Below are 14,089 nucleotides of genomic sequence, written 5' to 3'. Positions count from 1 at the left end.
CTAAGAAATACTGTCAAGAGAGAAGAATGGTTTGATAGGGCATGGTGGGATCTCTGTTTGTTTTAGCACAAATATTACTGGAACTGCCACTGTGCACTGTGACAGTATAAGCATCACAAATAGATAGTTGGTATTATGGATATCAAGCCAGTCTTTGGTTAATGGTGGAAGAAAGTAACAGGATATCCACTATCCACATGTCTGAGTAGTGATGTAATAAAGCTTCATTTTCTCCAGGAAAATGCTAAGCACAGATTTTAAATTCTTAATCCTTCCCAGTTATAATGTGAGTTCCTAAAAGAGATAGCAAGGAATGCCTACATCAATACTATGCACACAACAATGACCACACACCTATTACTGAAGCCAGACTGCAGATTCAAGTACCTTTCAGTGCTTTTAGCTGATATTCAGTAAGTAACATTCTGCCTAGTCTCATTCTTGTGTTTATTCTAGGAAAAACAAATCAGGCCTAGAATTTCTGGACAGAATTCAGTGAATATTTTCAGGGATTTTGAAATATGTTTCCACATTTTCCTTCCAAGAACAATAACACAATGTCACCAAAAAGATAAAAAGTTTAAGTTCACACATTTGCTGCATTGATCGCTGAGGTGTGCAGCCAAAATGCTGGGGAGTCTCACAAAACTACACAGTAGGCACATTTGTGAAGCCATATGTTGGAGGAAAGTCACTCCCTACTCTGTCAGCCATCAGAGTACTAGCTAATAACTTTCTGCGAAGTATGCTCAGGTTATTATCTTGCCTGTGTATATTTTAATGCATGCATATAGGAGATATTTGATACTCATCTTTAAATAATATTTGATGGTGAGAGGGTGAGAGCTCCATACAGTAGAAGAGCAAGCATAAAAGCATGTGTGCCAGGGCATAGGTATAGTTTGTGAAAGCTGATTCTCTCCTACTACATGAAACTCAGGAGTGCATACAAAGAAGAAATTAGATTGTTTATCGTCCTCTCTGTACAATATGCCTAACATATTTCCATGTTCCAGGGGTATATATTCAAGTAGATTGTAGTGCTTTATTATTAAAATAATTTAATATATACACATTCCTATTTCAGACAGAGATTCATATTACATATCACACTGCATCTCAATGAACCCAATACTATCACAGTATTATAAAACTGGCAATTATTTTTCATTCCTGATTAGTTACTAAATGTTTCATTTTGCTTCATTTTGTAATATCTGTTGAGGGTAAATGGAATTCCAAGCTTTGTTTTTATAAAGTAATGTATTTTGTACATGTTTAGGAAAGAAGAATATCACAGAATGCAAGTGAAGGTCAGAGGACAAGCTGAGCAAATATGTGCTTTCTTCTCATCTCCCCTACATGCACATAGGGAGCATCCCTACTGGGTGTTGCCTTATTGGAGAAACTTTGTCATTGGATGCGGCCCTTTGAGGCCTCAGAAGCCCAAACCAGGCTAGTGGTACTCTCTCTTCCTGCTCCTCGTAGATCTAGTTGTGGAACTCTCAAGCCTCTCTTCCATCACAGTGTCTGCCTCTATGCCACCATGCTTCAGAACATGACAAAAATGAACTAAACCTTTGAACTGAAAGCCAGATACAATGAAATGTTTTTCTTTATAAGAGTTGTTATGGTCATGGTGTCACTTCCAAGCAATAAAACCCTCAGTGATCTGTATTTTGTAGATAAATTTACCCACTGAGCCATCCCCATAGCCTAGATTTCACATTCCATTCCTAGCTCCTTTCTTTTTCATCTAGGACTGTGTATAAATTTAACCCCATGTTGTCTGTTCTAAAATGGAGAGGTAGATTGAACCCAGCTGATGGCCTGTTGAGGGTTACTGTAAAATTCTAGACAAACATCTATCTGGTACCCTCATTCCTGTCCCATACCAGCCATTTTATTTTACTATTTTCTATTCACTGTTTTGTGTTCCTTTGGATCTTTGGTCCATATTTTCTTTGGGATCATTTTTCTTTGCTTATTGACTTATAATAGGTAAATCCCTATATTACATTTCCCTTGTTATGGAAATATTACAGCCTTTTCTAATCTGTCACTTGATTTAAATTTGATATATATCCTACATGGGAGCTTTTAATGTTCACATAGTTAAATGCATTATTTTCTTTTATGGTTTCTGAATTTTAACTAACAGAGATCTAATACATTTCTCAATGCACACATACAAAACATTTCATCTTAATAATGTTATCTACTTCTTGTGTTACAATAGTAAGGTTGATTTATTTAAATAGGTAGTCATATGCTGGATAATCAAACTCTTACTAAATTTAAAAGCCATGCTATCATGTTAAAATTTAGCATTTAGGCCTTGGAGAGTCAGTAGTTAGAAGCATTCACCGTTCTTAGAGAAGACCTGAGTTCCTTTCCCAACACCCACCTCAGCTGGCTCAAAATGACTTTCAGTTCCAGGGACTCTGACCCTCTCTTCTAGTCTCAAACTGATGCTGTAAATTCACAGAAGCATATAGTACACATAAAGAAAAATGAGACTTTTTCACTCAGATTTTAGAAAAACTATCTCTAATTCAAGCCAAAATGAGAAAGAAAAGACTCATACCCAAAGAGTCACCATTGGACATATAGATTTGGGCAAGTCCACCATGACTGGCCATTTGATCTACAAATATCAAAAAACTGATAAATGAACCATTAAAAAGTTTGAAACAGAGGGTGCTAAGATGGGGAAAGACTCCTTCAAATGTGGTTGAGTCATGGACAAGCTAAAAGCTGAGGATGAATGTAGTATCACTATTAACACGTTCTGTGACCAGGAAATAACATATGACTATCACTGATACTTCAGGACACAAAGACCTTATCAAAAGGCATGATAATAGTTACATTTCAGACTGATTACATTGTTCTGATTATTGCTGCTGGTGTTGGTGAATTTAAAGCTAGTATTTGTAAGAATGGGCAGACCCATGAGCATTCCATTACACACTAGTTGTAAAACAACATATTGTTGGTGTCAACAAAACATTTTCAGAGAGCCACCCTTACATTCTGAAGATGCCCAAATAAATTTTTAAGGAAGTCAGCATATATGTTAAGAAAATTAGCTACAACCCTGATACAGTAATATGTGTTCCTCTTCCTGGCTGGTATTGTGATATGCTGGAGACAAGTGCTAATATGTATGGGTTAAAGAGATGGAAAGTCAACTGTAAAGATGACGATGTGGTTAGAACCACACTGGTGGGAGCCATAGGATTGTATCCTACAATTGGCTTGTTATGCTGGCAAGTCTACTGCACCTCCAACATGTTTAAAAAATTGATGATATTGGTACTATTCTCATAGGCTGAATGGATACTGGCATTCTCAAACCGGATGTGGTTGTTTCCTTTGCACTAGTCAATGCCACAACAGAAGCAAAGTCTGCTGGAATGCACCATGAAGCTTTAAGTAAAGTTCTTTCTGGAGACAACATGGGTTTTAATGTAAAGAATATATCTTTCAGTGATTCTAGATATGGCAATATTGCTAAAGGCCCAAAAATGATCCACCAATGGAAGCAGATGGTTCCATTGCGCAGCTGATTATCCTGAATCATCCAGGTCAAAACAGTGTTGACTGTGCCAAGTATTAGATTTGTCATGTGGCTCATGTAACATGCAAGTTTGCTGAGCTTAGAAAAAAGATTGATCAGTGCTCCAACCCAGGAACTCAGGTGAGATCGCCATTTTCTCTCCAGTGACTTTCTAAGGCAGGTCCAGCTGGAGGCAGAGGCCTCAGAAGTGTCAGGGTAGCCTGCACAGGATCCTTTCTACCTGGGAGGTATTACAGATCTACAGCCTTCTCTGCACCTTTTCTGCAGGTGGAAATCCTGTCTCCAGGGATTGTTCTGAACCCAGGACTCAGAGGGGATGACTGATCCACAGCCCTCTGCAAACAAGTCTTACCTGTGGAGCTCTGATCTCCAAGATGTGCTGACACACAGGCTTACAGATTCACAAGAGGAAGAAGCTCCAGCCAGAGGCAGCAAGAACATCTAACACCATAGATCAACAGATGGCAAAGGGCAAATGCAAGAATTTTACTAACAGAAATGAAAACTATTTGGCTTCATCAAAACCTAGTACTCCCACCACAGCAAATCCTGGATATCCCAAAACACCAGAAAAGTAAAATTTGTATCTAAAATCATATATCATGATGGTGATAGAGGAATTTAAGCAGAATATGAATAACTCCCTTAAAGAAATACAGGAGAACACAGGTAGACAGATTCAAGCCCTTAAAGAGGAAACACAAAAATCCCTTAAAGAATTACAGGAGAACACAAGAAACAAGTAGAAGCCCTTAAAGAGGAAAAGCAAGAATCCCTTAAAGAATTACAGGAAAGCACACCAAACAGGTGAAGGAATTGAACAAAACCAACCAGGCCCTAAAAATTGAAGTAGAAACAGTTAAGAAATCACAAAGAGAGACAACACTGGAGATAGAAATTCTAGGAAAGAAGTCAGGAACCATAGGTGCAACCATCACCAACAGAATATAAGAGATAGAAGAGAGAATCTCAGGTGCAGAAGATACCATAGAAAACATTGACACAACAGTCAAAGAAAAAACAAATTACAAAAAGTTAACCCAAAACATCCAGGAAATACAGGACACAATCAATCTCTATGCTCCAAATCAAAGGGCATCTACATTCATAAAAGAAACTTTACTAAAACTCAAAGCACATATTGTACAGCACACAATAATGGTGGGAGATTTCAACACCCCACTCTCTGCAATGGACAGATCATGGAAACAGAAACTAAACAAAGACACAGTGAGAATAACAGAAGTTATGAAACAGATGGATTTAACAGATATCTATAGAACTTTTTATTCTAAAACAAAAGGATATACCTTCTTCTCAGCACTTCATGGTACATTCTCTAAAATTGACAATATAATTGGTCACAAATCAGGCTTCAACAGGTACAAGAAGATTCAAATAATTCCTTGCATCCTATCAGATCACCATAGACTAAGGCTGCTCATCAATAACAGCATAAAAAACAGAAAGCCCACACATACGTGGAAGCTCAATGATACTCTACTCCGTGACATCTTAGTCAAGGAAGAAATAAAGAAAAAAATTAAAGACTTTCTAGAGTTTAATGAAACTGAAGCCACAACATACCCAAACTTACGGGACACAATGAAAGCCGTCCTAAGGGGAAAACTAATAGTTTTAAGTGCCTACAAAAATTAACTGGAGAGAGCATATACCAGCTATATAAGAAAACATCTGAAAGCTCTAGAAAAAAAAGAAGCAAATTCACCCAAGAGAAGTCGAAGGCAGGAAATAATCAAACTCAGGGCTGAAATCAACCAAATAGAAACAAAAAGAACTATACAAAGAATCAACCAAATCAAGAGCTGGTTCTTTGAGAAAATCAACAAAACAGATAAACCCTTAATCAGACTAACTAGAGGGCACAGGGACAGTATCCTAATTAACAAAATCAGAAATGAAAAGGGAGACATAACAATGGAAACTAAGGAAATCCAAAAAAAAAAAAAAATCATGAGATCCTACTACAAAAGCCTATACTCAACAAAGCAGGAAAACCTGGATGAAACGAACACTTTTCTAGACAGATACCAGGTACCAAAGTTAAATCAAGATCAGATCAATGATCTAAACAGTTCCATATCTGGTCATGAAATAGAAACAGTCATTAATAGTCTCCCAACCAAAAAAAGCCCAGGACCAGATGGGTTTAGTGCAGAATTTTATTAGACCTTCAAAGAAGACCTAATACCAATACTCCTCAAACTATTCCACAAAATAGAAACAGAAGGTACTCTACCCAATTTGTTTTATGAAGCCATAATTACTCTTATACCTAAACCACACAAAGACCTAACAAAGAAAGAAAACTTCAGACCAATTTCTCTTATGAATACCGATGCAAAAATACTCAATAAAATTCTTGCAAACCGAATCAAAGAACATATCAAAACGATCATCCACCATGATCAAGTAGGCTTCATCCCAGGGATGCAGGGATGATTCAATAATCCATCTACATAATTCACTATATAAACAAACTCAAAGAAAAAATCTTATGATCATCTCATTAGATGCTGAGAAAACATTTGACAAAATCTAACATCCCTTCATGATAAAAGTCTTGGAAAGATCAGGAATTCAAGGCCCATAGTTAAAGATAGTAAAAGCAATATATTGCAAACCAGTAGCCAACATCAAACTAAATGGAGAGAAACTTGAAGCAATCCCACTAAAATCATGGACTAGACAACACTCCTCACTCTTTCCCTACCTATTCAATATTGTACTTGAAGTCCCAGCCAGAGCAATTAGGAGATCAAAGGGTTACAAATTGGAAAAGAAGAAGTCAAATTATCACTATTTGTTGATGAAATAATACTATACATAAGTGATCCCCAAAATTCCACCAGAGAGCTCCTAAAACTGATGAACAACTTCAGTAAAGTAGCTGGATAGAAAATTGACTCAAGCAAATCAGTAGCCTTCCTCTACACAAAGGATAAACTGGCTAAGAAAGAAATTAGGGAAACAACCCTTCACAATAGTCACAAATAATATAAAACACCTTAGTGTAACCCTAACTAAGCAAGTAAAAGATTGACTTGACAAAAACTTCAAGTCTCTGAAGAAGGAAATTGAAGTAGATCTCAGAAGATGGAAAGATCTCCCATGCTCGTGGATTGGCAGGATTAATATAGTAAAAATGGCCATCTTGCTGAAGGCAATCTACAGATTCAATGCAATCCCCATCAAAATTCCAACTCAATTCTGCACAGACTTAGAAAGAGTAATTTGCAAATTCATCTGGAATAACAAAAAAAACCAGGATAGCCAAAACTCTTCTCAACAATAAAGGAACCTCTGGTCGAATCACCATCCTGGACCTTAACCTGTACTACAGAGCAATTGTGATAAAAACTGCATGGTATTGGCACAGTGACAGAGAGGTAGATCAATGAAATAGAATTGAAGATCCAGAAATGAACCCACAAACCTATGGTCATTTGATCTTTGACAAAGGAGCTAAAACCATCCAGTGGAAAAAAGAAAGCATTTTCAACAAATGGGGCTGGCTTAACTGGCATGTAGAAGAATCAAATTGATCCATTCCTATCTCCTTGTACAAAGCGCAAGTCCAAGTGTATCAAGGACCTCCACATAAAACCAGATACACTGAAACTAATAGAAAAGTAAGTGAGGAAGAGCCTTGAACACATAGGCACGGGGGAAATTTTCCTGAATAGAACGCCAATAGCTTATGCTCTAAGATCAAGAATTGACAAATGGGACCTCATAAAATTGCAAAGCTTCTGTAAGGCAAAAGACACTGTCAATAGGACAAAACAGCAACCAACAAATTAAGAAAAGAACTTTACCAATCCTATATCTGATAAGAGGGCTAGTATCCAATGTATACAAAGAACTCAAGAAGTTAGACTCCAGAGAAACAAATAACCCTATTAAAAATGGGGTACAGAGCTAAACAAAGAATTTCAACTAAGGAAAACCAAATACCTGAGAAGCACTTAAAGAAATGTTCAACATCTTAATCATCAGGGAAATGCAAGTCAAAACAGCCCTGAGATTCCACCTCACATCGGTCAGAATGGCTAGGATAAAAAACTCAGGTGACAGCAGATGATGGAGAGGTTGTAGAGAAAGAGGAACACTCCTTCATTGCTGGTGGGATTGCAACTTGGTCCAACCACTCTGGAAATCAGTTTGGAGGTTTTTCTGGAAATTGGACATAGTACTACCAGAGGACCCGGCTATACCACTCCTGGACATATACCCAGATTATTCTCCAACATGTAATAAAGACACATGCTCCACTATGTTCATAGCAGCCTTATTTATAATAGCAAGAAACTGAAAACAACCCAGATGTCCTTCAACAGAGGAATGGATACAGAAAATGTGGTACATCTACACTTTGGAGTACTACTCAGCTATTAAAAGCAATGAATTTATGAAATTCTTAGAGAAATGGATGGATCTGGAGAATATCATCCTGTGTGTGTTAACCCAATCACAAAAGAACACACATGCTATGCATTCTCTGATGAGTGGATATTAGCCTAGAAGATCAGAATACACAAAGTACAACCCACAAACCACAAGAAACTCAAAGAGAAGGAAGACCAAAGTGTGGATACTTCATTCCTTCTTAAAAGGGGGAACAAAATACCCATGGAAGGAGTTGTAGAGACTAACTATGGAGCAGTGACTCAAGGAAGGATAATCAAAAGACTGGTCCACTTGGGAATCATTCCCATATTCAATCATCAAATAGCCGCACTATTGTGGATGCCAGCAAGTACTGGCTGACAGGAGCCTGATATAGCTGTCTCCTGAGAGGCTCTGACAGGACCCGACTAATACAGAAGTAGAGGCTCACAGCTATCCATTGGACTGAGTACATGTCCCCAATGAAGGAGCTAGAGAAATGACCCAAGGAGCTTAAGGGCTTGCAGCCCCTTAGGGTTAACAACAATATGAAGTACCTAGTACCCTCAGAGCTCCCAGGGAGTAAACCACCAACCAAAGAGTACACATGGTGGGACTAATGACTCCAGCAGCATATGTGTAGCAGAGGATGGCCAAGTAGGTCATCAATGGGAGGAGAGGCCCTTGGCCCTGTGAAGGTTCTATGCCCTAGTGTAGAATGCCAGGTCCAGGAAGCAGGAGAGGGGAATAGATAGAGTGGGGAAGTAGATAGAGTGGGGAAAGAACAGGGGTTTGTTTTTGTTTTTGTTTTTTATTTTATTTCTTTTTTTTTTTTGAGAGGAACCTGGGGAAGGAGATATTGTATGACATATAAATAAAGGCAACATCTATTAAAAAAAAAAAAAGAAAAAGGTTGATTGCTATTCTGACAAGAGGGTGGAAGATGGCCCTAAACTCTTGAAATTTGGTGATGCAAGCATTGAATATGATTCCAGGCAAGCCCGTGTATATTGAGAACCTCACTGTCTTTCTTCCACTTTGTTGTTTTTCTGTTTCCGGCATGAGGCAAACACTTGCTGTGAGTGTTTTCAAACCTGTGGACAAGAATTTGCTGGAGCCTACAGAGTCATCAGTCACCAAAAATCTCAGACGGTTAAATTAATATTATCCTGAACACCTGATACCCCATTCTTACTCAGTGATGGAAAAAGATCTCAGATCCTTTTGTTGACATTGACCATTGAAGTTTAATAGTAAATGTTTGGTTAATGATAACAACTTATGGTAAAACCTTCAGAAGGTAAGAAAAAAAAGGTTTTATGGATCTATTTTTTTCTTTGCCTGTGACAATTTTAGTTGCCTTTTTTTTAAAAAAAATCAGTACTTTCTAATGGAAACAACTTGGCTAAAAATTCATCATGATAGTTTGAGTCCCATTAAAATAATTTTAATGAGAAAAAAGTAAAAATCCTTAAAACCTCTTGAAGATTTCTTTTGATCTGTGTTTAAGCTGAAATATTAACACATCAGTCAACAAATGTTAGTTCCTGCTAAACTATAATAGTATTTGCTATCTAACAGATTAAGAGGACTTTAATTTTACAATTAAAATTTACTGAGCTTTTTATACAAATTCTTACACATTCTTCAAGACACTGTTGATTTGATGGTTAATCCTTATATGTTCCTTTTACTTTTCAAATGGATATTTTTAACATAATAATTTTATTGATACTTTGGGAATTTCATATCATGCACCCTGTTCCCACTCATTTCCCAATCCTTCCATATCTGTTTCACATTCTTGTGGCCTCTCCCACAAAACAAAATTAAAAATAAATATGTTTAAAACTTCTAATTTCCACTAGTCATTCTCCTTCTACATACTCCTTTCCAAGCCATAAGGAGCTAACTTCAGCATCCTCATCACACTATTTTAGCTTTATCTTTGATAGCTTCTTGTTTAGGCTGCTACTTTCAGAGGTGCGGGGGATATTGGGAGTAGGGTACAGGTTGTCACAGAAGCATTCTATGTCCTTTCTTGACTACATATCTGTAGTCATTGATATCATTGCAAAAGTATCATTCTTGCTCCTTACCGTCAGCAGGAGAATAACTCACAGGGTTTCTGGTGATAGCCCACACCATGAATACCACCCACAGAACCTGAGAAACTCTCAGAGGTAGCCCAGACTACGGGCATCACCATGGCCTCAGGAGGCAACATAGGCCAGTCAGATCAATATGGTCCCCAGCAGTAGCATGGCCCATGAACATCAACATGCCTTCAGGCTGCAGTAGAGACCATGAACACCAGCATGGTCATTGGTGGTAACAAGGGCCAAGATCATCAATAAAGACTCAGGCTGTAATAGGTTCTTGGCTCCAATCATGACCCTTGATGGCAGCATGTCTCTAGACATCACTCAAGCTTTAGGTAGCAGTGCAGGCCACTCACATCAGCCTGATCTTTACCACCATCACTTATGTGCATCTTTAGTTTCACTTCTCTTCTCTGTTTTTCTATCTTCCCTATCTCTTCATCATGTATTTGATCATCTTAGTCATGCCCACTAAATGGTGCCACTCTGCAAAGCTGCCCATGCTTCCACTTCCTGAGTCCCTCTTACCTGTTTTTATATGTAAATAACCATAAATTACTTTATTGTTCCTCTCCTATAATAAAGCAACTAAAAATGGCCTCAAGATTGTTACAGGTAGACAGAATGGGTTAAGAGTGAATTAATGATTTTCTCTGCATGTTCTGAAAACACTTATCAGAGTAAGTGATTTGCTGACATGGTAGAGATTCTTGTCACCTCTCATCTATGCCTTTTACAGCATATACTTCTGCCTTTATCACTTCCACAATGGTTTTCAGGTTTTTCAAGTTTCCACTTCTTGTGACATTTCAGTGACTCTTTTATTATTAAATTTAACTCTTTGTCTAATATGAAATAAATTTATATCTGAAGAGTGGCATGGGCTACTAAATTTTTATCATTTATTTTTGAAAACATCCATTTTCAGTACTGTATAAAGAATTTTATTAGATTTCTATGTATGTGTGTGTGTGTGTGTGTGTATCTCTGTTTGTCTGTGTGTATAAGTATATGTATGTGTGTCTCTCTCTGTTCTCTCTCTGTGTCTCTCTGTGTCTCTCTATATATCTCTCTCTGTCTGTTGCTCTGTCTCTGTCTCTGTCTCTCTCTTTCTGTCTCTCTCTCCTTCTGCCCCCTCTCACTCTGTGTGTGCGTGTGCGTGCGTGTGCGTGTGTTTGTGTGCACGCGTGTGTGTGTGTGTGTGTGTGTGTGTGTGTGTGTGTGTTGGAGAACAAATTTGGAAGTCATTTCACTACTTCCATTATGTAGGACTCAGGGGTTGAATTCAAACGATTGGACTTGCCAGCAAGTATCTTTCCTCACTGATCATCTTGCCAGCTCCTTACTTTCCTTGTATAGTTTCTGTGTCATGATCATGATTAAAAGTGTCATCATCCTGCATATTACCTCATGTTGTTTTCTAGTGTTTCTCAAAGAACACTAACCAAATAGTTTGTTAAATTTAGATGATAATACCTTGCGGTTCAACCAGGTGACTTGCATCTATAGTAAAAACATACAGCTGATATAACTGTTGCTGCCTGTGTCTCACTATTCCCCTTAGATCAAAAATGCATCTTAGAGTTTAAAAATTATATAAATTCTAATATATGGAATGTTGTGTTTTCTCTCAGTAGCAAGCTTAATATTGTTAATGCTCCTCTCTCTTGAGTTTTAAAAGCATACAATGTATCGTTAGTAAAATGGGATTGCTTTTTTTCTATTTCAATGTTGGTAGCAATTATCTCATTTTCCCTTTCTATTGCAGCTTTTAGAACATTTGGAAATTGGACAAGTTATGGTAGACTACTTTGCAAGGTTATAGATTTAATTTTAGTGATGCTCATGTTTTCCGATTTTTAAAAAGACATGTTTAGGGCTGAAAAGATGGTTCAACATGGATTGTATCTGCTATTCTTTCAGGGGACCAGAATGCAATTCCACACATCCATATTTAATGGATCACAACTGTCTGTAACTCCAGCTTCAGAGACTTCATTGTCAGTGATCTCTGTAGGCATATGTGTGTGTATGTGTGTGTGTGTGTGTTTGTGTGTATGTGATCATGCATGTGTGCACACATAGAAACTAAATAAATTAAATTTTTAGAAACATACAACTGACTTCATAATCACTTTCCACTTATCATTAATTCTTATAATCTAAATTTTTATTTGATGTATAAAATATACTAACTATAGCTAATGATAACTGCATTAGGTTGCTGAATTTATATTTATGTGACCCATTAATGGATTTCCTCACATTCGAGCTCTCTCATTTTGCTGGAGTATATTTTTGATGTTCATACTATGTTTTTATCTGAATATTCCTGTTATTCAATATATTACCAGATTAAATTTTTACAGGTTTTTTTTAATTTAAATTGTTTTATTTGCTTACATTCTAAATGTTGCCCCCACTCCTGGTCCGTCTTCCAAGAGTTCTTCATCTGATCCTCACACCTCTTTGCCCCTGAGAGGGTGCTTCCCTATCCACCAACCCACCCCCGCACCTCACATTCCCCTCATGCAACCATTCCTACCTCACCCAAGCCGCATACCCTTCCCTGAAGCATCAAGTCTCTATGGGATTAGGTGCATCATACCCGCCCTGAGAACCAACAAGGCTGTCCTCTGCTACATATGTGTCCCAGAGCCACTGACTAGCTCATGTATGCTCTTTGGTTGGTGGCTTAGTTTCTGGGAGCTCTCAGGGGTCTGGGTTAATACTGTTGGTCTTTCTATAGGATTAATATACAGTTCATTTCCTTCAATCCTTTCCCTAACTCTTCCATATGAGTCCTTGACCTCAGCCCAATGGTTGCCTATAAGTATGTACATATGTCTCAGTCAGCTGCTGGTAAAGCCTCTTAGAGGACAGCCATGCTAGTCTCTACATGTCTATAAGCACAACATGGCATCAGTAATAATGTCCATGTTTGCTGCCCACCCATGGGATAGATCCCAAGTTGGGCCGGTCACTAGGTGGTATTTCTTTCCATTTCTTTTCCATTTTTATCCCTACATTTCTTTTAGAGAAGAACCATTCTGGGTTAGCTTTTTTGAAGGTAGGGGCCCTGTCTATCCACTGGAGTTGGTCTTTTCAAGCTCCATCTCTTCACCATTGGGTATTTTGGCTAAGGTCATCCCCATTGAGTCCTGGAGACTTTCTCAGCCCAGGTCTCTGGGACTTTCTAGAGGTTCCCCCTGACCTTCTCTCCAACAGTTACATATTTCTATTCATTCTCCTGGACCTCTGGGCTTCTCTCCTGTCTCCCCCAATACCTGATCCTGCTTCCCTTTTCCCTTCCTGCTCCCTTTTCCCACCGAGATCTCTTCCTCCCTCTGTCTCTTGTGATTATTTTGTTACCCCTTCTGGGTAGGATTGAAGCATCCACATTTGGGCCTTACCTCTTGTTAAACTTCTTAGGGTCTGTTGGTTGTATCATGGATATGCTGTACTTTTTTGGCTAATGTCTACTTATTAGTATATACCATGCATATCTTTTTGGGTCTGAGTCTTAGGATGATATTATCTAGTTCCATCCATTTGCCTGCAAAATTCATGATGTCCTCATTTTTAGTAGCTGAATAGTATACTATTGTGTAAATTCTGCTTCCATTCTTTAGTTGAGGAACATCTGGGTTGTTTCCAGCTTCTGGTTATTATGAATAAGGCTAAAGCACTTGTCCTTGTGGTATGGTAGGGCATCTTTTATGTGTATGCCCAAGAGTGGTATACCTGGATCTTCAGGTAGCACTATTTCCAATAGTCTGAGGAACTGCCAGATTGATTTCCTGTGTGGTTGTACCAGTTTGCAATCTCACCAGCAATGGAGGAGTGTTACTTTTTCTCTATATCCTCACCAGCATGTGCTGTCATGTGAGTTTTTGATTTTAGCCATTTTGATTTGTCTAAGGTAGAATCTCAGAGTTGTTTTGATTTCCATTTCCCTAATGACTAAGGATGTTGAACATTCGTTTAGATGCTT

The 14,089-nt window shown here is 38.1% G+C and overlaps 1 pseudogene; it reads left to right on the top strand.

Moving 5' to 3' along the window:
• Positions 1-2,513: 2,513 nt before the first annotated feature.
• The window catches only part of LOC116069620, a 33,072-nt pseudogene continuing 21,496 nt past the window's right edge, over positions 2,514-14,089 (top strand).

Source organism: Mastomys coucha, unplaced genomic scaffold (genome assembly GCF_008632895.1).
Source record: "Mastomys coucha isolate ucsf_1 unplaced genomic scaffold, UCSF_Mcou_1 pScaffold1, whole genome shotgun sequence".
Lineage (NCBI taxonomy): Eukaryota > Metazoa > Chordata > Mammalia > Rodentia > Muridae > Mastomys > Mastomys coucha.
Note: the sequence above shows the minus strand (reverse complement) of the source record. Positions and strands in the feature narration are given on the sequence as shown.